Source organism: Dasypus novemcinctus, chromosome Y, assembly GCF_030445035.2.
Source record: "Dasypus novemcinctus isolate mDasNov1 chromosome Y, mDasNov1.1.hap2, whole genome shotgun sequence".
Taxonomy (NCBI): Eukaryota; Metazoa; Chordata; class Mammalia; order Cingulata; family Dasypodidae; genus Dasypus; species Dasypus novemcinctus.
The window spans coordinates 7,889,195-7,913,239 of NC_092216.1; the positions used below are offsets into that span (position 1 = coordinate 7,889,195).

At 42.7% G+C, this 24,045-nt stretch overlaps 1 long non-coding RNA gene across 2 annotated transcripts in view; it reads left to right on the plus strand.

Moving 5' to 3' along the window:
- Positions 1–24,045, plus strand: part of LOC139438385 (uncharacterized) — a 141,953-nt gene that overhangs the window by 112,246 nt on the left and 5,662 nt on the right. For both annotated transcript variants that reach the window (XR_011648052.1, XR_011648053.1), the window contains one exon: positions 14,625–14,675. This is a non-coding gene — a long non-coding RNA (uncharacterized lncRNA). The remainder of the gene's footprint in view (positions 1–14,624; positions 14,676–24,045) is intronic.

A 24,045-nucleotide genomic window follows, 5' to 3' on the forward strand; every position in this document is an offset into this window, starting at 1 on the left:
TTTCCTGTTTCCTGCTTCACTTTCCATCCAGCAGCCGCCGTGTTTTGGTAGCTAACGGAAGCTGTAAGCCCACGTGGTGTACTAAAGTGTTTTCTCTGTTTATCCAAAATGCAGACTTAACTGGGGTTCTCTGTTTTTTTCTGGCAGTCTCACCACACCCCTTTTCAGGAACCCTGCTCCTCAGCAAAGCCCAGTGGAGAGCGCAGTCAGCGTCAGCTGTCTCGTCAGGGCTCTCGTGCCCCTCACAGAGGGGCGGGGGCTTCCTGGGTCCCCTGAGCTATGAAAACCAGGACAGGCAGCTCCGAGCTTGATGGAGTCATGTGGACAGAGCTGGATGTTTGAGGAACCTGCCAGTGGAGTCTCGACTAAGTCCCAAGACTTCTGCATCAGTCAGGATGTGTAACCAGAAGAAGCAAATAGTCGTGAGCTTGAAAAAGCAAAGGCTCACATTGATTCACCCAAAGTCTCGAGGCAGGCAGTACAGGTTTGATAGTGTGGACTCACGGGACCCAGGCTTCGTCCAGCTCTCCGTTCCACCATGCCTCATGTTCTAAGACGGCTGCTGGAGCTCCACATTTCACACACGCATTCCAGAAGGCAGGTTGGAGAAGAGAAAGGGGATGTTCCCCCATTCCCCAGCCCTCTAAAGCGACTGCAGAAGTAACACTTCATTTCCACTCCTTGTCCAGATCTTGATCATGCAGCCACATCCACTTGCAAGGGAGGCTCAGAAATGAGGTCTCTGATGAGAAGCGATGTGGGCATGTAGGGATTCTGTCACTAAAATTAGGGAAAAGATTGCCGGAGGCCTCTGCCATGTGCTGCGGTGGCTTTGCAGTGCGTCAGCTTGGCTAGGCTGAAGTACATTTCCCATTTGCCATGACTGTGTGTCTCTCGTTAGGGCTGTCCACAGAGGGGGTTCCTGGGGGCTTGGGAGGGTGGAAGGCAAGCAGCAGGTACTCTTCAGCTAACACGTGTCCCCACTGAACTACTGACTCGCCTTGTCATAGGAAGCAGCAGCCGGGTTTGCAACTGCTCCACCTTCCCTGCCTCCTCCTCCAGCCTCTTTATCTTGGAGGCCGGGTGTGTTTGTTGAGCTCTGTGATGAGGGGCCCTGGATACCCTCACCAAGAAGATGCAAGGCAACAGGAACAGAGAGGGGTCCCGGGCCATCCCCGTGGGGCTCCAGCTCCCACTCGTGGGTTCCAGCCTGCTCACGCCCTTTCCAGCTTTTCATCCATCTTCCCTCCAGCTCCAGGAGTGTGTCAGCCAATGCCTGGTAACAGACCTTGTAATGCTGCAGAGCTATATGGTAACTATAACCAGAGGGGTGATAGATAGATAGTAGATAGATAGATAGATAAAAGATAGATAGAAGATAGTAAATAGTAGATAGATAGATATAGATAGGTAGATAGGTAGATAGATAGCTAATATATATGATGATAAAGGTAGTCTAAACAGATGTGATAGAAGATAGATATAATGATGATACATGATATGATAGATGATTGATAAATGATAGATCTAGATGATAAAGAGATAGAGGTAGGTGATAGATATGATAGATGATAGATACATAGATATTGATAGATGGGTGTGGAGATAGGTAGGTAGATGGATAGATGTTTGTGTCTATCCTCCCATCTATAGTCATGTATACATATATATGATGTTTTTATGTATGTATACATAGAATATCTGTAGCTGGATCTCTATATCTCTGTATAAAATCTTTCTATGTAAATGTCTAGTATATGTAGTTGTAGGTATTCTATATCTTTACCTTATCTATCTATCTGAAGAGGATGTCATCCATCACTCTTTCAAGCATTTCTGTCTTTCTGTATCAACCTATGGCTATCACTAAAATTTACGAAGACTTTCCATTTTACTAAGGATTTTGATTACCCAGGGCTTGGGAATTAAGAAGAAATACTTAGAACCTAGCCTGAAATTGAGTTAGAAAGGTGTACTGTGGTAGCTTAGGTACTCCTAGAGAGTGTAGAATTTTAATCTCCCACCTAAATGTACCGACTTCAAATTTATATATAAGTCAAAACTATATACTTAATTTTTTTAAGGATTTATTTTTTATTTATTTCTCTCCCCTTCCCCCCTCCCCCTCAGTTGTCTGCTCTCCGTGTCCATTCACTGTGTGTTTTTCTGTGTCTGCTTGCATTCTTGTCAGTGGCACCAGGATTTTTTGTTGCATCGTCTTGCTGTGTCAGCTCTCATGTGTGTGGCACCAATCCTGGGCAGACTGCACTTTTTTCGCACAGGGCGGCACTCCTTACAGGATGTACTCCTTGCGCGTGGGGCTCCCCTACGTGGGGGACACCCCTGTGTGACAGGGCACTCCTTGCGTGCAGCAGCACTGCACATGGGCCAGCTCACCACACGGGTCAGGAGGCCCTGGGTTTGAACCTTGGACCTCCCATATGGTAGGCGACGCTCTATCAGTTGAGCCAAATCCACTTCCCTCTGTACTTAATTTTAAAGTCACCTGCAGTCTGTGCATTGGGTGCATGTGATTTAATATTCGACAGCCCACTTTCACCGCGGCCTTTGCACCCCAGCCTTCTAACCACTCAAGATGACCCCTGTTCCAGGTGACAGTCTAAGGCTCAGTTTTAGACACATCTGAAGAGCAGCCCCTTTGCACTGTGGACACACAACAGAATTTCTGTCAATCAGAGTGCCTGAGGTTTAGGAGCAAAGTGAAATATGGCTCAGGTGTTCCCAGGTGAGACCCCCCAGGAAAGAAGCGGTATCCCCCCTGCTCCTATTTGAAATGTGTCTTTGCGATGGGCAGCATACCTGCACACCAAAAGCTCCACTCGAGACCACCAGAGTGCTGGAGAATTGTGGGCCTCACAATTATTTGGCAAATCATTAATTCAGGGATTTAATAAAACTCCATATTTTATGCCCTTTTAGCTGAACTTTATAGTCATGTCTTTATAGTCGTTTATTTCACCCCTCTCCGTAAATAGAGCCTGACGGTTTGAACACAGAACTCTTTCTTCTCATTTCCATTATGATCCTGGAAAATGTTAATCAAGTTGAACGTTATTTGAACAGGTAGCGTGAGGGAACTGCCGTCGTTTAAGCTGTGCAGCGCCTTCGCTCGCCGTGGGCGTGCGTGCGTGCGAGTTTCTCTCGACTTGGGAGTCGAGCGTGAGGATGCTCTGCTGTAAAGAGGACCCTGCTGTCTCCCGTCTGCTCTTCCCTGCAGAACGTCCCAGGCGGCGGGGAGTGGGGAAGCCCCTCCTGGCGGCCCGTCCAGGCCCCCCGCGCAGCAGGGCCTGCTGGCACAGCATCCTGCCCGCCGGGCTGCCACAGACGCTGCCTGCTCATCAGGCCAGGCACAGAGGGCTCCTTCTCCCAGAGGGCTCCGTTGACAGAAGACACCAGCCCCCAAAGAGCTCTTCCTGGAAAGACGACGAAAGGATTCCTTTGCAGGGCCGGGAGGGCCTAAGGGATGCCCGCCAAGCCCCTGGGGTCACTGAGCATGGCGAGGCAGACAGCCCTCCTCCTCGTCCACCTCGCCTCGGCGGATGGCACCACCTCAGGTGCTGGTTCGTTTGGGGGTGCTGTCCTCCAAAGCGCAATCCGGGGGCGAGAGGGTGAGTTCATGCCCCTTTGGGAACAGCAAACCAATCCACGAACAGCTAGATTGAACCCTGCACATCGTGGGCTGCCTGCTCACATTTGGTATGCGGTGAGCACAGTTTCTCGTCCAGAGCTGAAAGGGGCGAGGATACAGAGGGGAAGAGCTTAATGTAGAGATGGACTGAAATGAATCAGCTCAGGAGGGGGATGTGGCTCAGGTGATAGGGCCTCCACCTACCATATGGGAGGACCCGGGTTCAGTCCCTGGGGCCTCCAGGTGGAAAAGAAGAAAGAGTGTGCCAGTGCCCATGGGGCAAGCCAAGTGCTGGTGTGGTGAGCCCAGTGCCCGCTCAAGTGAGCCAGTGTCCACACAAGTGAGCCAGTGCCCGCACAAGGGAGTCACACAGCAAGACGATGCCACAACAGAAGAGAGACAAGGGGAGAGTCAAGGTGACAGCATCTCTCTACATCACAGGTCCCCAGGATTGAATCCCAGTGAATCCTAGAGGAGAAAGACGAGAAGAGAAGACAAAAAGAGAAATAGACACAGAAAGATCACATGGTGAATGGACACAGACAGCAAAAACAGTGGAGAATGGGGGGTGGTGGGGGGAGGAAAATAATAAGCTGAACTGTGTGACTGAAAAAATCCAGAATATTAAAGAGCTTGGTAATGCCCCAAGATGGTTAATCCAGTAGTCTGTCCACATGACTTGCCAAAATTTGTGATTTCTGTGTTTAAGTGAGACAGTTAAGGTAGTGACTCTCACTATTCAGAGAAGTCATTTATTAATTTCTAATGCTTAGAAGCTGGAGAGCTAACACAATCTAAAAAATGAGATGTTGCACTAATGGATGAAATTGAATCTAAAGAAATGATCAGTCGAGTTTGAGAAAGTTACATTTATTTGGTTCCTCTTTACTTAGATTTTGGTGAGTTCTTCTAATACGGTCGCAAAGACGATATAGACAACCCATGAAGTTGGTGACAATACCATGTCATGTAACAAAACATCCAAACATGCAGTAAACCCGCTGCAGGTAACAGGCAACCAGACTGGGCACAGAAGCAAGCGAAGGAAAGGGACGTGGGTCAGCTCTCCAGGCCTCTCCTGTTCTCTGTGTATCTCGGCTGTTAACCCTCTGCCCGATTCATGATGCACTTGGGTAGACAGGGGTGGGACAGCTGCGCCCGCCTTTCTCCTGTCCTCCGCAGTAGCGCTGGCCCAGGCCCCTACCGTCCGCATCCCGCTGCGGGCGTTACCTTCGTCCTTGTCTTCTTACAGGCCAGGCGCGCTCATTCCTGCGCAGCGTCGGGCTCCACGTGCGCTCAGGCCTCCAGGTGCAGCCTTTCCTCCAGGCGCCTCTCCGCAGCCCTGGGCGCGTGCGGGAGGATGCGCTGCCAGCCTCTGCCATGCCAGGGCACGCGTCTTTCTTTCCATTCTCTGTTGGAAGGTGGAAGAAGAGGCTGAGGTCAGGGAGGTAGGAGAGTTCTACGACACCCTTCCTTTTTGAACAGAGGAAACAACTTGTGGGTGGAACGTCCCCTAAAAAGTGTTTCCGGGTCATTTCAAGAACGGTCCTTTCTTGCAGGGTTTTTGTGGTGGCATCCTGTCACGCCTCCCCTCCTTTCCCAATCCCAGGTCTCCCTGCCACAAGCCCCTGCTACTGTGTGGGTTTGGCAGAAGCAAAGGCATGTTTGTTGTTAGTTTTGAAAAAAGAAATAGAGACTGGATCTGCAGAGCTCAAGGGTGCACAGTTTACCTTCTAGATATTAGGGCTCCTCAAGCTCAGTCTAAGGGGGAGACAGCACCCTCGTCAGAATGACACAGGCCTCGTGCTTTTGAATGTGAAAGGCTTTTTACCATGGAGAGAAAAGGTAGATTAATTTTCTCAAACTATGTAGTACGCTTCCTGGGGTCCAGTTTCTCCCCAGGTTCTGTGCACTCCAGCAACGCTGGACAAGCCGTGGCTGGAAAAAAACACCAGGTTAATAAAGCCCAGACATTTTGCCCTCAAATAGAACCCCTGAACATCACAGGGAGAATGTCGATTTCTGTGGGGTTGGCAGGGAGTAGCCGTGACAGTGACACTAGGGCTCAGCCGCCCTTTCTCTTGTGACCGCGTGCTGAGGCCACCTGCGGGGCAGGGGCGCAGACCGCAGCCGCCAGTCTCGTGAAGCTGAGGCTGGCTCAAAGGACCATTAGGCCACCTTGTAAAGTAGTAAGAGCAGCTCAAGCTGGGAGGCCCAAGAACTGTCCCCAGAGAAGTAGGGACAGGCAGGCTGAAGAACCCACAACTCAGAAGAGCGGGTAAGCGGCCTTTGTGGGACTGCAGCTGTCGACCACCGTGATGTCCACAGAGGCACTGCTAGTTCCTTCAAAGTCTGGGCATGTGGCCAAAGCTCACTCTTATCCTAGCAATCAGAGAAGTCACCTCCCATGCTCCAGGGGCAGATGTTGAGCAGCAATTGCTGAGACCAGCTCAGCAATAGGTCTGCATGAAGGGAAGGCGATGCAGAACTGAGGAAATAAAAGGACAGGAAGAAGGGCACAAGAGAGGGGGCTTTACAGCTTCTGCAACTGACAGCCTCAAGCCTAGTTTCCATATCGCATTTATTTGAGCTCACCGAGCAGCTGTTTGCTACAGGAAGCAACTTGCAACATCTTTTACAATAGCAGGAAACAACTGCAGCATTTACAATAACAGGAAGCAACTGCAACATCTACAATAAGGTAACATTTACAATAACAGAAAGCAGTTGCAACATCGTCTACAATAACAGGAAGCAACAAATAGATAAGCCGGTTTCCCACAACAAGCAATGGCGAGTTAAACAGACAGGACCGAAGACAGATGTTTCGGCAAGGTCAAGGGCTCCTCTCAAGCTGGCTATCCCCTAATTTAATTCCATCCTGGAGTAATATGAAATGAGTCCCAGCTACCCAGAATGCCCAGTTACACACACTACCTTCCTTTCCTAGACAAGGTTTGCACATTAGGGATTCTTTTGAAGTCTCTCCTGAAACTCTACATTCAGGAAAAAATATACCTTTATTTAAAAAGGCAAATCTAAAATGTCACTCAAGCCTATTCTTAACATTTTTGAAGAAGGCTGTTTCTTTGCTAGTCCATGGATAGATCATTTTTATTCCTAATTAATCTTTTAACTTTGCATTCATTGGACACCAGCTTTATGTAGCATCCAAGGAAATCTTTGCAAAAAATATACAATTATTGTGTATGTATCGTGGTGGCACATGTAATATAGAAGGAATCATCAGTTCTAAGCAATCTCAACTAACTATGTGCGAAAAGAAACTGATTGTCAGCCCGCTGGTAGGGGTGAGAAGGGATGGGTGTATGCATCAAATAGGCCCATGATGGGGACCTGACATACCCCTTTCTAGCCTCAGGACCACATTGTAGCTTCCCTGAGCATTAATTTCTTCATCCATTCAGCGATTGTTTAATGAGTGCCTACTAGAACCTGCAAAGCTCATAACTGGGGCTTCCAGGTACCACCCCAGTTTCCAAAGAATTAAAGTGCACATTTGCTAAATGCATACATCCAGAAAGCAACCAGATTTTGCCATTGTTTTCCCTGGGTTTTCTTTACATAAATGCATTTCTTGATTAAGGACCAGCTAGATAAATCAAACTGGGTCAAGACTAGCATAAGACTTATGTAAAAAGTGATGTCTGTCTATTTCATATGAAAACCCACACCCTGAGTATGACTAAAATCACTGGTTTTCAGGAAAGCCAGAGCCAGAATTCTTTCTTTCTCAGTAAATGTTTCCTTTGTTTTTGTTAGTGTCCCTTTTCTCATTTGTTGAGCCATGTGCAGCATTTTCCACGATAGTCCTGCTGTTCGTAAAGGTATCCAAGACGAAAACAGAGCCTGAAGGTTTCTGTCTCTAGAGAGGCCAGAGGTTTCCGCTAAATTAATCTCTTGAAGACTGAGTTGGGGAGAGAAAACGCTTTTTAACTCTCAGTTCAGGACTTCCAAGCAGTTTCTTTGTGACAATCAAGATGGGCATACCTTTTATTTTTCATTGAAGTAAAGAGCAAATTCACAAAGCCGGGTCGGGGCCCTAGGAGGCTTGTTACAGGGCGCTAGCAGGGGAGGTCAAAGGCTTCTCGGTAACAAGCTGACTGCCACGTCTCCAACACGGTCCATCAGTGCCACAGTCTAATCAGCGCCGCTCAGCCTTTGAGGAATGCCTCTTAGATTTAAAGGACTTTGGCATAAAGGGACATGACATTCTCCAGGTAGCTCACAATCCAAGCCGGTTTGCCCCATGAGATCATCACACATTCTTTAATGGAGTTCTGTGAAGCCTGGCATGTGGAGAAAGGGCGATGAAATCAGAGCCGGCCTTACTCAAATTTAGAATGCATAACTACTTCTGTGGGAAAGCAAAAATTTAAAAATTGGCCTGCCTTGATAGTATTTTGGTTAAATGCGTGTGGTTTTTGTTTGTTTTTTCCCGACGGTACCAGGGATTGAACCCAGGATCTTATACATGGGAAGCAGAGGCTGAAGTCACTGAGCTACATCCACTCGCCAATGAGTGTTGTTTTTCCCATTTGTTTTTAGGAGGTACTGGGGATCATGTAAAACATAGGATAACTAAAAATGTAAAGAACTGTGTATCCTAAAGTATGCACCATAATGTAAACACAGATGTCACCTTGTTAGAAAGCTAATGTCTCAGACTCTGTACATCACTTTAAGTAAATATGATATGAATAGGGCGTAAGAGTATCACTGTGGAAGGGAAAAGGTTTTCTGGTGGATGTGTGGGAGTGCTGTATATTATATATATACATTGCTGTGGTCTAGGACTCCTGTGAAGAAAAGCTGAATAATTAGGGGGGGGGGGGGGGGGGGGAAAGAAAAAAATAGGATGTGGAATTTTTTCAAGTCAACATTCTTTATCTAAGTTCTTTATCTAACTTTATCCAAGTTCTTTATCTATCCTTTAAACTCATCGCTATATGCCATTCCCTAGTAAGGGACCATGACATTATATTGGGCTTCAAATTTCGGGGAGTTCTGGATCACAGAGTGTTTCAACAATGGCAATGGAGGGATACTGGTATGGGATACCAATGACAGATGATATATGACTGACAGGGAGCTGTACAGAACATATGTCCAGGGTGCATGGTAATGTTTGGATATACTCATAGTGGCAACAATTAAAAACCACAGTAGGGGGGGTACTGGGTTCCTGGCCAGTGGTGCTCTGTCGTGGTCCCTAGGGGAGCAGCGACAGTCTCCCAGGTACAGTGGTGGGGACCGGGAGGGAGTGAGGGTTCAACAGTGAGCCCCTGATACTAATGACTATGCTTGTGAGCTGATAAACCCAAAATAATAACAAGGCCTAGAGCGACTTTGTGCCTGGGAATTTCCTTCTGTCAGCCTTCATGTTACTCAAATGTGGCCAGTCTCGAAGCCAAACTCAGCATGTAAATGCAATGCCTTCCCCCCAGCGCGGGACATGACACCCGGGGATGAGCCTCCCTGGCAACGAGGGACCACTATCAACTACCAACTGATGATGCAACTGGAAAATGACCTTATACGGAAGGTTCAATGCGGATCAGCAGAATATCCATGTCTACATAAAATACCATGACTTTAAAATGCTGTTTGACCTAAAGTAAGGGGGAAATGGAAAGGAGAAATGAGTTTATATGGCTACGAGTTTCTAAAAAAGAGTCTGGAGGCTGGCAGAAGGTTTGCCCTCATGCACAACTGAGCAGAGTCAGAGAGACAGATAAAGCAGATACAACCCCCAGATATTGGTTCCTTTGAGGGCTGAAGAGACCCATGGGAGTTATGGTCATGGCCGATGGGGTTAACTACCAGGGCAGATGGCCCCTCTTTGGAAATGGTGTTTATGTGTGATGAATCTGGACTCAGATGGGATCTCCCTTCATAAGACTTTCATGCTAATGTGCTGGAGGTGCAGTTAATGTTGGGGTTTAAGATATATTTAGGGGATTTGAATCTCTGGACTGACAATGTGATAGCCAGATCCTGAGCCTCAACAGACTTCACCTACAATCTGATTTATTGGACTTACCACACTCAGCTAAGATGGAGGTGAAGAAGGACAACCACCACACCATGGAGCCTAGAGTGATTACAACTGAAAATGGGAGGATTGCATCCAGCATCCAGGTGGAATCTGAGCCTCCTCTTGACATAAAGGTGCAATGGACACAACCAATCCAGTGTCCACATAGAAGAGGTGGCATTGGATTGGGAAAAGTGGACATAATGGACAAAGGGTATGGGGAAAGGCAGGAAGAGATGAGAGGTGGAGGCGTCTTCGGGACATGGAGCTGCCCTGGATGGTGCTTCAGAGGTAATCACCGGACATTGTAAATCCTCACAGGGCCTACATGATGGAATAGAGGAGAGTATGGGCCATGATGTGAACCAATGTATATGAGGTGCAGAGGTGCCCAAAGATGTACTTACCAAATCCAATGGATGTGTCATGATGATGGGAACGAGTGTTGTTGGGGGGGGGGGAGAGGGGGGGTGGGGGGGTGGGGTTGAATGGGACCTCACATATATATTTTTAATGTAATATTATTACAAAGTCAATAAAAAATAAAAAAATTAAAAAAAAAAAACAAAAAAAAACCAGGACCTCGTACATGGGAAGCAGGTGCTCGCCCACTTCAGCTACATCCACTCCCAAGGTAAAATGTGTTTTGTTCCAAAGAGTACCATTGGGGAATGAAGTATTAGCCCATTGCAAGGCAGCAGTTTTCTCTGATTAGCGTGGGGGCTTCTGAGGATATGCAAAGCGAGTTTTCTTTCTATATGCTTCCTGCTGTACCTGGGGTTAGCTAACCGAGCCTGAGGGTCAAATCCAGTGCTTGGCTATGTTTTGTAAAGAAAGTTTTATTGGAACAGTGTATTGTTTATATCTGTTTTTGCTTCAAGGACAGAGTTGAGTGGATGTGAAACAGACTCTTTGACCCTCAAGGCCTACAATGTTTAGTATCTGCCTTGTACAGAAAAAGTTTGCTGACCCCTTGGCCGTACCATCTAAAGCGCCCTCATGCTACCCAAGTTCCCCATGTTTCTCTCTCTTTGGTGAGACCCTTCTTGGCAGAATCTGACCTGCTATGATGGTCAATTCATGTGTCAACTTAGCTGGGTTATGGCATTCAGTTGTTTCGGGTAAGCACTGGCCTGCTTGTTACTGTGAGGGCATCTGGTGGATGAGATTTGTGTCTACCATTAGTTGATTGCATCTACAATCAACAAAGGAGATGGCCCTTAGTAACCTCCTCAGCGAGTCAGCTGGAGGTCTTAAAAGTCAGAACTGAGGGTCTCAGAGATCAGAAGAACTTCTGCATCAACTTCAACATTGGATTTTGCCAGCATTTCCAGTCAGGCAGCTTCCCATGGGGAATTTTTTTTTTTTTATTGACTTTGTAATAATATTACATTAAAAATATATATATATGAGGTCCCATTCAACCCCACCACCCCCACCCCACCTCTCCCCCCACCAGCAACACTCCTTCCCATCATCATGACACATCCATTGCATTTGGCAAGTACATCTTTGGGCACCTCTGCACCTCATGGTCAATGGTCCACATCATGGCCCATACTCTCCCCCATTCCATCCAGTGGTCCCATGGGGAATTTGGACTAAGGTTTCGGTATCATCTTTTTCAGAGTTTTCAGTTTGGGGCCTTCCCTACAGAGTTTGGGCGGCTCCCACTGTTGAGTGAGCCAATTCCTTATAATAAATCTCTTAAGGAATTGCCTTAGATATATTTATACATCCATACACACATACCTATAAATCCATACATACTATTAATTCTGTTTCTCTGGAGCACCTGCCTGATACACCTAGAATCTTTCTTCCAGAGTATCTTAGAGCACTTGAAATATGTCTAAAATAACTGAGGGCTGTATTTTTATATTTTATTTAATCTCAGTGAGTGTAAATTTAGATAGCCATATGTGGCTACCCTATCAGACAGTACAGGTGCAGGAAATGGGGCTTTGGTTTCATCACAAGCCAGGGAACAAAGAAGCCTGGCAATCTCTGGTCACACTGTAATGTATCTTTTCTAAATTTTTATTGTGAAATATAAAACACACAACCATAAAACAATGTAGAGAGACATAATTGTACTTTTTAAATTTATTTAATGTCTAGATGATTATCCAGGATCTCAGTTCCTTTTTGAGTTCATTTGAGTGCTTTTAAAGCAATTTGTACAGTTTAAATTTTAAATATTTTGGCATAATGTAGTTATGTACCCCTATTATTTCTAGTGTTGTTTATTTGTGCTTTCTTGCTTGCTTGCTAGATCAACTTTTCTGATCGTTATCAGTTTTACCCCTCTTTTTAAAGAACTAGCCTTTAGCTCTGTTATACTCTTTTATTTCTTTCCTCTTTCATTACTTTCTGCTATGTTTATTAGTACCATCCTCTTTCCTTGAGTCCTTCTCAAGAATATTTAAAAATATTTTAACTACTTAATTTGAGTTCCCAGCACAAGAATTTCAAATTAATTTTTTTGAAAGCTATACATTTTAGGCTCAGAATTTCTGGCTTTAGTTTTTGGGTGTTTCGTTTTTTTTAAATCCCCCCCTTGTGGCTTTTTTTTTTCTTTTTTGCGTGCTGTCTGCTCTCTGTGTCCATTCACTGTGCATTCTTCTGCGTCTGTATTTATTTTTTGTTTATTCTCCCCCCCTTGTGGCTTTTTGTGTGCTATCTGCTCTCTATGTCCATTCGCTGTGCATTCTTCTGTGTCTGTTTTTATTTATTTTATTTCCCCTCCCCCCTTGAGGCTTGCTTGCTGTCTGCTCTCTGTGACCATTCACTGCGCGCTCTTCTGTGTTTTTGCTTGTCTCCCTTTTCAGCTGCGTCACCTTGCTGAGTCAGCGCTTCACAGTGCTTGTGGGCTGGAAGGAGCTCTGTGGGGTGCAGGCCAGCCTGCCTTCACAAGGAGGCCCCAGGACGTGAACCCAGGGCCTCCCATGTAGTAGATGGGAGCTCATCTGATTGAGCCGCAGCCGCTTCCCATGGCTTTACTTTTATGCCATATGTTTTAATAGGTACATTTTCATTTCATTTTAAGTGATTTCCAATATATTTTGTGATATTTTACTTAATTATTAGTAAATTTGAATTTTAAAACAATTCGCAACTCCATAGCTTCTGAAATATTTTTTCATGATTGATTCCTTAATTACCTTGTGGGTGAAATCTTGACTTGTCTGACTTGCTGTGTGGCCTAATGCATGCTCAGTGTTTTTTCTTCTTCTCCTCTCCATCCTCCTCTTCCTCTTCCCTCTTCATATTCCGTATGTTCTTGAAAATAATTTTGATTATTGGAGATTACTGTCACATCATTTTACTTGCGTGTTTCATTTGCTGAGGAGGCTTTCTTTATTTCTTGCTATATTGAATGGATAGCTTATTTTTCATTATCTACTTTGGAAGCTAGGATTTTTAACCACCACCAACCCCTCCCCTTAGTGTTTACTCTTGAAATATTAATTTACATACTTAAACCAAACAATTTATTTAGTATTTTTAATTTCCTTCCAAAAATACAATGACTTTATATTCTTGCCAGCTAGTTTTACCTGTCCTTAACTTCTACCTATATTTTTTGGACATGGACTCAAAGATTAGGCATCTGGTTATTGAATTTACTTATTTAATTTGTATTTAGATTTTCCATGTTTTTAAAAGTAATTTCTTCTCCATTTTTCTTTTTTTTTTTTTTTTAAGATTTATTTATTTATTTAATTCCCCCCCCCTCCCCTGGTTGTCTGTTCTTGGTGTCTATTTGCTGCGTCTTGTTTCTTTGTCCGCTTCTGTTGTCGTCAGCGGCACGGGAAGTGTGGGCGGCGCCATTCCTGGGCAGGCTGCTCTTTCTTTTCACGCTGGGCGGCTTTCCTCACGGGCGCACTCCTTGCGCGTGGGGCTCCCCCACGCAGGGGACACCCTTGCGTGGCAAGGCACTCCTTGCGTGCATCAGCACTGTGCATGGCCAGCTCCACACGGGTCAAGGAGGCCCGGGGTTTGAACCACGGACCTCCCATATGGTAGACGGACGCCCTAACCACTGGGCCAAAGTCCGTTTCCCTCCATTTTTCTTGACAGAGAGTTTTACTCCATATAGTTTTAGATTGAGAAGTTTTTTACTCTACACTCTGAAGTCATTTTTCTCACTTTTTTCTGGCTTTTCTAGCTTGTCTGTAGATAATTCTACTGTCAGTTTAATGATCCTTTCTATGTAGGTTATCTGTCTCTTCTCTCTCACTCCTTCTAAGACAGGTCATTTGTATTATTAGCCTGACGAGCACGCGATGTGGCCTTCTCTTCAGTGATCCTGTTGCTGGGTTGATTTTTTGGATTCTGAAATTTGCATCTTTCCTCATGCCTGGCTAATTCTCAGCCATGTTATCGTTTACTACTGCTGCTTCTGCACTCCCTTTTAAAAAATCTCCTTACTCCATCAAAATGTATTTTGTACCCTCTAATTCAATCAGTGGACTCTCAAGCCTCTTTAATTTTGCGACTTCTTTGCCTGTCTGTGGTTCATGTCTACATAGCTATATGATATTGCATTAATAATGCTCTTTAACAATGTCAATCTGCCTGTATCTTTCCATTGTTTTTTGTTTCAATTTATTATTTTATTATTTTTTCCATTTTAGATATATGTCTGTGGGATTTCCATGAGACTTGAGGATATACTTTCCTCCAGGGAGCATTTGAGTTTGCTTTTGATAGACACTTTGAAACCTTTCAGGACTGAGACTCCTTAGACACAATTTCTACTCGGTGTTTTCCTGACCACTCAGAAATTTTTCTGGCTACTTCTGCTTGGGGGTCAGCTTGTAAGCTTCTTCCTAGGAAATCTCAAGGGAGCTTTCTTAAAAAGTGTTTATTTGTTTTGTTCTGATTGTTGTTCCTTTTATTTATTTCACCCAGATCCAAGAGAAGGAACTGCTCAATAGATTAGAAGTGAGCTGCTCATGAGAGGTAGGTATGCTATGACAATAGTTATCCTGTGTGGAATCAGTTCATTTCTAGTGCAAGGCACGAGGCAGATGTATAAGAAAATAGTGGTAGTCTTCAAAAAATATTAAACGCCTGCCCCCTCAAACACAGACAGACACACATCCAGTTTTGTAATTTCTTGGCATGTGTGAGCTTTGGAGGTGTCACCAAATTGATGGTCTAGTGATATGAGCACCTCTTCTAGCATGGAGGCACTACGGCTAGCTTTAAATAAATGGTTCATTGTGAAATTGTGCCATGGCTTCCCCATAGGTTATCCAAGATTGAGAAAAACACAATATAATGTCACAAGCAGTTTACTGGGTGGACTGGGGAATTTTTCATATAGGTGCCTTCAGACCTTTAAATTGAGAATACATGGTTAGTGCAAAGAAACAGATTGGGAGGCTGCAGGAAAAAAGTCTGCACTTTTTAGAGACAGCCTAATCTCCAAACTACTTTAAAATGTTGATAAAGTCAGTCTGGGAATTACTCAGCATCTTCTATACTATCAGTTTTTCTCAAATCAAATAGACAGTCTGTGCTATAGCTCCAAGGTTGTGAGGTTTTTTTGTTTTGGTTTGGTTTGGTTTTTGGTTTTCTGGTTTTTGTTTTTTTCCTTTCCAATTATTTTATTTTTCTTTCTGTCATTCTAATCAAAATCCCCCAAAAGTTTCCCATATTTTTTTATAAATTTTTTTAAAGACACTTTAGATTACATAAGTGTTACATAAAAAATATAAGGATTCCCATATGCCCCCCTCCTTCCCCCTCCCACACTTTCCCACATTAACAACATCCATCAGTAGTGTGGTACGTTTGTTAAAATGGATGAACACATACTGAAGCATTGCTACTAACCATGGACTAGTTTACATTATAGTTGACACTCTGTCCTGCACCATTTTGTAGGTTATGACAAAATATACAATGGTCTGTATCCACCATCACTGCAATGTCATGCAGGACAAATCCAATGCCCCCATTTTACACCTTTTCTTCCCTCTCCCATCCCTCAGAACCTCTGGTGGCCACTGCCTTTATATCAATGATAAGAGTTCTTCCAATGCTAGAATAATAAGAAGTCTGTAATAGAATAATAATAAGTCTACTTTAGTCCATTGTTCATTCCTCAATCTCGAGGATTTGGGGATGGTGATGCCCACTCTGCGTCTAATTGAGAGGGGGCTTAGATCCCATGGGGCAGATGGATAGAACTATCTAGCTGCAAGGTTTTTAAACATAAGTCTTGGCCAATTGAAAATTTTTATCATCAACCTTACAAAATTATCACCTACTTTTCCTTTTCTTATATACTTTAAGTCAACACATGACAGATAAATGAAATTTTACAAAATTACCTATGTGCCTGGGAAAATCATTTTACCCTATTAAGCACCAAAGTTTAGATACAAAAGAAATATATTTGGCCCTTGGAAATTTGCCAAGGTGCAAATGCAACCCAAGATGGACAAAGGTCTACTTCCTTTTTCCTTGTGTATTCTTGGAGAAAGCTCACTTATGGAGTGTAGGATAATCTGACCATATTTTTCATGTACCTTTTCTCTGCTTGTCCCAAACTAACACTGATTAATTGACTGCTACCTAAGCAAGTCTGAGAACTAATGTCTGTAGATGCTGTACTTTAGAGCTCCTAGATTTGAGATCCAGGATTGATACTTGTAATGAATTTCCCAAATGATTTTTATCATGAGGCAAGTCAGGAAAACACTAATTTAGGCAGTTCACTCTCCATTAAACACTCAATTTACAAAATGACCTATGTGCCTGGCAGATAATTTTTCCCCCTATTAAGCACCAAAGTCAAGATACAAGATAAACATTTTTGGCCCTTGGAAATTTGCAGAAATATCAAAGGATAAAAATCCATAAATAATCTTCTCACTTGTATATATAATGCTGAAACTTGTCATTTGTCCTCAATCACTTGTTCATATGCTTTTATTCTTACTAATAAGAATAAAGTAAGTATCTTAGTAATTAGTGTTTTGTTTTCCTTCTAAAGCATGTTGTTTCTTTGCTTAAAAATGTTTGTGGACTTGCCTTGTTCATCGGAAGAAAGAAGTAGCTGAGGTCCAGAGCTGTAGCAGAGTCTCTTATATTTACCTGGGTCACTTACTCACCAAGGAACTTGGGGTGACCTAAATAAATCTCTTCTATAAAGTGTAGGAAGTAATTCCTACCTTATATATGGTGAAGTTAAAATAAGTTCATTTACCTAAAACTCTTGCATGGTAGGAAGTACTCAAGAAATTTTAGGGCCACTGTGTTATTGTGATGTTGGGGACATCAATTTTAGGGTGATGATTAGCATCAAAAGAGAGGACAGTTGTTGGAGGATGATGGAATGAGGAGTCATATCTAAAAATAAATGTAATTCAACAATGTATTAGGTGAAGGTTTTGTACAATGCATGGGGCAGAGAATGGCGGAAGTAACTCTTCATATTGGGAACTTTAAATATCTTAACTTCTTCCCAGGAGAAACATTTTGTTCTAACCCAACTTTGACATGTGCCAGTCATTAACATGCTCAGCTTTGGTGAGTGAGAAAATATCTTAGTAAACTCTGTTCGTCAATCTATTTAGCTGACTTTTTGTTTAAAAAGCAAATAAAAAAGTAAATGAACGAAGGAATGATAACATGGAAGATGAAAAATGAAATTGATACCATGTTTAAGCATATGAGATTCTTATCTAAAAGCATATGAGGGGTACGTTGATGTGGCTCAACTGATAGAGTATCTACGTACCACATGGGAGTTCCAGGGTTCAAACCCAGGGCCTCCTGACCTGTGTGATGAGCTGGCCCACACGCAGTGCTGATGCACACAGGGAGTGCCATGCCATGCAGGGGTGTCCCCTGCATAGGGGAGCCCCACGCACAAGGAGTGCGCCCTGTAAGGAGAGCCGCCCTGTGAGAAAAAAGCACAGCCTGCCCAGGAGTGTTGCTGCACACACAGAGAACTGATGCAGCAAGATAACGCAACAAAAAGAGACACTAATTCCTGGTGCCACTGACAAGAATTCAAGCAGACACAGAAGAACACACAGTGAATGGGCACAGAGAGCAGACAACGGGGGTTGGGGTGAGGGGATGGGGAGAGAAAAAAAAAGTGTATGAGGAAATACCACAATCTGAATCTTTGATGTGTCAGATGATATAGCATCAAATTAACTAAACTGTATACAAATCTCAAGGAAAATGATCAGAAGTATTTGAATCCACTCACATGAACACACAAACATCCATATATATTTTTTGACACAAATTGGAAAAATTATATGAACATAAAAAGACATGCACCAGAACATTCATTCTTTCATTTTTTTAAAAGATTTATTTATTTCTCAACCCCCACCCCCTGTTCCCCCATTGTCTGCTCCGTGGCATTCACTCTGTGTTCTTCTATGTCTGCATGTATTCTCAATAGGCAGCTTCAGGAACCGATCCCGGGACCTTCTGGAGTGGGAGAGAGGCAATTATTTTCCTGCGCCACCTCAACTCCCTGTTGTGCTACGTCTTCTTATTTTTTCTCCTCTGTGTCTTGTTGCGTCGTCCTGCTGTGCCAGCTCTCCGCATCGGCTGGCACTCCTGCACCGGGGGGCTTTCCCACACTGGGTGTCCTTGCCATGCAGGGCAGCACTCCAGCATGGGTCGGCCCTCCACACAGGCCAGCTCGCCACGTGGGCCATCCCGGGCATCCAGCCCTGGGCCTCCTGTATGCTAGACAGCAGCCCAATTGGTTCAGCCACATCCATTTCCCTCTTGCATTTTTCACGTATTATTTTTGTGGTGGAAAAACAGGAAGAATTCAAATAATTATTAATGGTAAATGGTAAGTTGGGGGTATATCTACACGTGGGTTACAATATGACAATGAATACACTGTACATCATTTATTAAACATAAAGCAATGTAAAGTTACAGGAAAATATGTACTATCCATTTATGTAGATTGGAAACCACGTAGAGAATTGTATTGTGTATGGAGATAGTTAAAAGAACATTACTAAGACACTGGGTATGCATTAAATTCTTGGTATTACTCTAAACTGGAGAAAGAGTTCCAGAAAGGATAGAGGGACGTGAAAGTTTATCACAGATGGCATGACTTCCTCAGTGTGTGAAAGGTTTCCTGCTATTTTAATTTTTGGGGGAAAAGTGACTGTGCTCTTGTTAATTCTGGGTGACACATGCATGGATATTTGTTTTAATATGTTTTATACCTTCATGCTTTTTATTAGATATATTAAAGCAAACCTACAATAAATTAAAAGGAGACTCCTAAGGGATGATGTAATTTAAAGAAACACTGCTGTTGTGTTATGACAAGAAATGCATTCAAAGTTTTCAGAAAAATTAGACTTTAACCTTAAATAAACTAGCCCCAAAATATGCCTTGTCATTCTCATGTCATGAAAATATAAACAAGTCACAAATAATTAAGCTCTTTAGGTGATTCTTTTTCTTAAAGGAACTGAACCATCAGAAATTTCATAGCTGATGTAATAGATGACCAGCCTGAGATGCCGAGGTTCAGTCCTGACTCTGGCAGCCTCCAGCAGCTGCAGGAGAGTGTCAGCACCTGTGCACGTCTTTCTTCATTAAGACACACCACGATCTGGTGCATTCAGAAGACAATGGAGTATCTGGGAAGAAAAACTTCCCAGCACTGATCATAATTGATATTCACCCTGGATTTTCACTGAGAAGTAGGCAGTTGTTTTCCAATCCAAAAATATTTCTTCCTCTAAATTATTGGGAGAGTAGTTCTTGAATATTAAGAGAGAAGGAACAGAATATTAACAAAATTAGTAGAATGAAACATTTAAACAGAGAATGTCCTTAAAATTAGCTTTGTTTAAGATATTGCAAATTGCCCTATAATGATTGGAATGCATCCTGGCTATTCTTTGCTTATCTTAGTTCTGTCTCTATTATGTAGAATGATCTTTGTCCACATGTAAGAGTATAAAATGAGTTAATAAGTTATATTTCTTTCACACTTGCACATTTATTCAATCATAGTTGACCTTGAATGTGCAAGGCTCTTTCATTTCTTGGGACATGATCATGTACCTCCCTCTGCCTAGAATGATTTATCGAGATTCATCCATTTACTCAAGCATCACCTCCTCCATTCAGTGTTCTGATTCCCTCTTCCATCCCCAAGAACAATGGACAACTCTCTCCTGCCACGGACTATGAGCAGAGCAAACCTGGTACTCAATCACATACCAAATACTGTGACATGCTGGCTCAACTACTAGCTGCCTGAGGACAAGCTTTATGTCTTACTAGTTAGTCCAGCCCCAGTCCTTAGAACACCAACGACCCACGACAGGCAGCCGATGTGCAGATATTAAATGATGGAACAGTGCAACCAATGTTTTAAATAGTGATGGAAAGCGGAAATGGAAACCAGCAAGAGAGGACAGTTCCAGCAGTTGAGTCAAGGCATGAAAGATGACTGAATTTGAGTCCAGGCATAATAATGAGCTAGTAAAATGCATGGCTTAAAATTTTATCATGAAAACATTTTAATACAAAATAAAATAATATAATGAATTTCCAAAGTGTGCTCATCACTCGGCTTCAGAAATATCCACACATGGCCAAGCTCATTTCATCCATACCTCACCCTCACAAGGGGATGATTTTGAAGCACACTCCAGCCTCTCATCATTTCACCCATAAACATTTCAAAATGTATTTCTAACAGATAGGAAAGTGGTATAAAATGTTATATAAATATGTGACTTTCAAGAGCAACTAAGGCCATGAAGCCTAAGGGTTGGTGAGGAGCAGTACCCTGCCATCCCAGAACTTTTAAAATCAGCCAGGGAAGCAGACTTGGCCCAGTGGTTAGGGCGTCCACCTACCACATGGGAGATCCACGGTTCAAACCCCGGGACCTCCTTGACCCGTGTGGAGCTGGCCCATGCACAGTGCTGATGCGCAAGGAGTGCCCTGCCACTCGGGTGTCCCCCTTGTAGCCCCACCCATAAGGAGTGCACCCCATAAGGAGAGCCACCCAGCATGAAAGAAAGTGCGGCCTGCCCAGGAATGGCACCGCACAGAGAGCTAACACAGCAAGATGACGCAACAAAAAGAAACAAAGATTCCTCGTGCCACTGATAAGGATAGAAGTGGTCGCAGAAGAACACACAGCAAATGGACACAGAGAGCAAACAACTTAGGGGAGGAGGGGAGAGAAATAAATTTTTAAAATTTTCTAAGTATATAAAAAAATAAAAAATAAAATCAGGCAGAGGTGGCCATTGTGTGGCCAAAGTATACCCCAATGCAAAGAGAAATGAAGGAACACAACTTGCCTAGATGGAAGGCAGAGTATGTGGCTTACTCCTCATTCCCTTTGAAGGCTCATTCAGTTCACTAGAAAACTTTACACTACCTTTATTTATTTATTTATTTTTTGACTTAGGCCAGTAGTTTATTTACATAGGGAGGGAAGAGAAATGGGAGAAAATAACAGATCAGGGGTCCCAGGTAGAGAGGAAAGGGCTGAAGAGTGATAAAATGGCCTGATTTACAGACTACAATTCCCCACTACAGGTTATTATGTTTGTTTGTTCTTTTAATTTATTTTTTAATGTTACATTCAAAAAATATGAGGCCCCCATATACCCCCCCACCCCCCTCACCCCACTTCTCCCACAACAACCTCCTCCTCCAACATCATGGGACACTCACTGCACTTGGTGAACACATCTCTGAGCACTGCTGCACCACACGGTCAGTGGCTTTAGCTGGTCATCATCTCCTCTTCATCAGGGCAGTATTTTCACACGCACGCCACAGCTAAGTGATACAAAACCTTCCTTTTTGTGTCAGGTCTGAGCAGATGGGAACAGGGCTATAGGCAGAGCGGCTGAATATCACCTGTTTTCCCAGGACGGGCTCAGTTTTACTTTGTTCCAGAATAACGACAACGAGCGTATCCGCTTTATACTCAAAACTTGGGTGGATTTGACTCCTGGGTTTGGCTAACAATGATGGAGGGCCATCACTCCACATGCAGGTCTGCAGTCCAGGATGTCAGGTTGGTTTCCAGGAGGAGATGGGATTAGCAGAGAAGCTGTTTTCCAAATTGAATGTTTCAGGAGCTTGTGTAGGTGGATGGGTCCACACATACTGCTCAGGGTTTGGGGTTCTCTGATTTGTGCCTTGGAGATAAACCCCCTGTCCTCTCCTTTAGGCGCTCTGCCTAAAATGGACTGACCCTCACTTCTGGGGGTCTGTGTGAGTGGCCCACAGGCCAAGACTGCTGGTTTCAAGAGCGAAACAGCTGGGACCTTCTGGAATTCTGCCAGTTCTCCCATGGTGTCGGTGTTTAAATTAGTGACGAATTTTTACAGGAAATCACTATCTCCTTAAGAGGAGAGGTCATTATTAGCAGCATTTAACTATTTTTATTTTGTGAAATATTTTGAGTTTCTTGAGGACGCCTTGCGATTACAAGCTTTTTGGCGTTAGCATGCTAGATGTGAACATAGATGCATGGTATATATGTGTCAATTGACAAATTCCTAAGTGTTCAGAGCCTAATATGAGGACATTTGCCAAAGTCCAATTAGTTAGTGTCATTTTAAAAACTCTTTGGATAAACGTTCAGTGTTCAAAGGAGGAATATTTAATTTGAAATAAATTATTAAGATCGTTTTCTACCCATAATTTTAGCAATTTTTGCTTTCAAATATTTAATTAGAAAGCAGTTCTTTATGGGCATTTTATGTGAACTAAATGACTTCATCTCATATTGTTTCCAAAATCCTCTTCACATCTCAATACTGTGGGGTCTCCTTTACTATAGTGGATTACAGTGATTTACTATAGTGAACTTGCCAGCTGGGTCCAATTGGCAAATTACTTTGATCTCCTTCTAAACTTTTTAATGACCTTTTAAAACCAATTTATTTAGGTATAATTTGCATTCAATACAATTCACCCATTTGAAGTTTTCATTTAATGAGTTGTGGTAAATGAACAAATTTGTAAATGAAGCATTACCACAGATAACTTTTGTAAGACTTCTCTATCCCCTCAAAGTTTCCTTGTTTCCCTTTGTAGTCACTTATCTTTGCCACCTCCTGACCTCAAGCATCTGTCGATCAGCTTTCTATCTCCTTAGATATGCCTTCTCTGAGGTTTCTTATCAATTGAGTCATATAGTGTGTAATATTCTTGGGTGTATTGTCTTTCATTTGCATGACATTTTGGAGATTCCTTTATGTTGTTGTATATATTAGTCATTCTTTCATTTTTAATGCTGACTTGTATTCCATTGTACAACTTTGCCATATTTAATTTACTTTTCAACAGTTCATAGACACTTGGGTTATTTTCCTTTTATTTTTTCACCTATTATGAATAATGCCACTATGAATATGAGTGTAAAAGTCTTTATGGGACATATGTTTTTGTCTCTGTTGGTAGGTAACTTAGGAAAGGGATTTCTTGCTTAAATGATAGGCTTAACTAAAATAATAATAAAAGTGTTTCTAAAGTGGCTGTACAAATGTGTATTCCTGCCAATATTATACAAAGGTTTCAGTTTATCAATATCTCACTGACAGGTGGTACCATCAGTCTTTTAAATTTTAGCTATTCCTTTAGGTGTGTAGTGGTGTTTCAGCATGACTTGATTTGCATTTCCCTAGTGACTAATGATGTTGAGCATATTTATTGTTCCTGTTTTGCATATGTATATCTTTCCTTTTTGATGAAATGTTTGTTCAATTTTGTACCCTTTATTGAGTTGTCTGTCTTCCTATAATTGTGTTTAAAGAGTTCTTTTAACATTCCGGATACAAGTCCTTTATCAGATAAATGTTTTACTTTTTATTTTATTTTCTGGATCTGTGGCTTGTCTTCAGATTTTTTACATGGTGTCTTTTGACTAGTTAACATTTTCAATTTGGTGAGTTCTAATTTATAAAGTTTTTCTTTTATGGTCTATGTTCTTAAAAAACCTACCTCGGGGTGGGAGTATATGGGAACCTCATATTTTTTCAATGTAACATTTAAAAGAAAATAAAGAAAATTATTTAAAAAAAAAAAAACAATAAACAACCTACCTAACACAAGACCACAGAAAATTTCTCCTGTTTTCTTCTGGATGTTTTGTTTTAGCTCTTACCATTATGTGTGAGGTAAATTTTGTTTATTGAGATAGGTAAGAGTCAAGGTTCATAGTTTTCCAAACATATATCCAATTATTTCAGCAGCACATATTTAAAAGTCTCCCCTTTTTAAATTAAATTACCATGCATCTTTGTTAAACATCTATTATCTTATACCTGTGGAT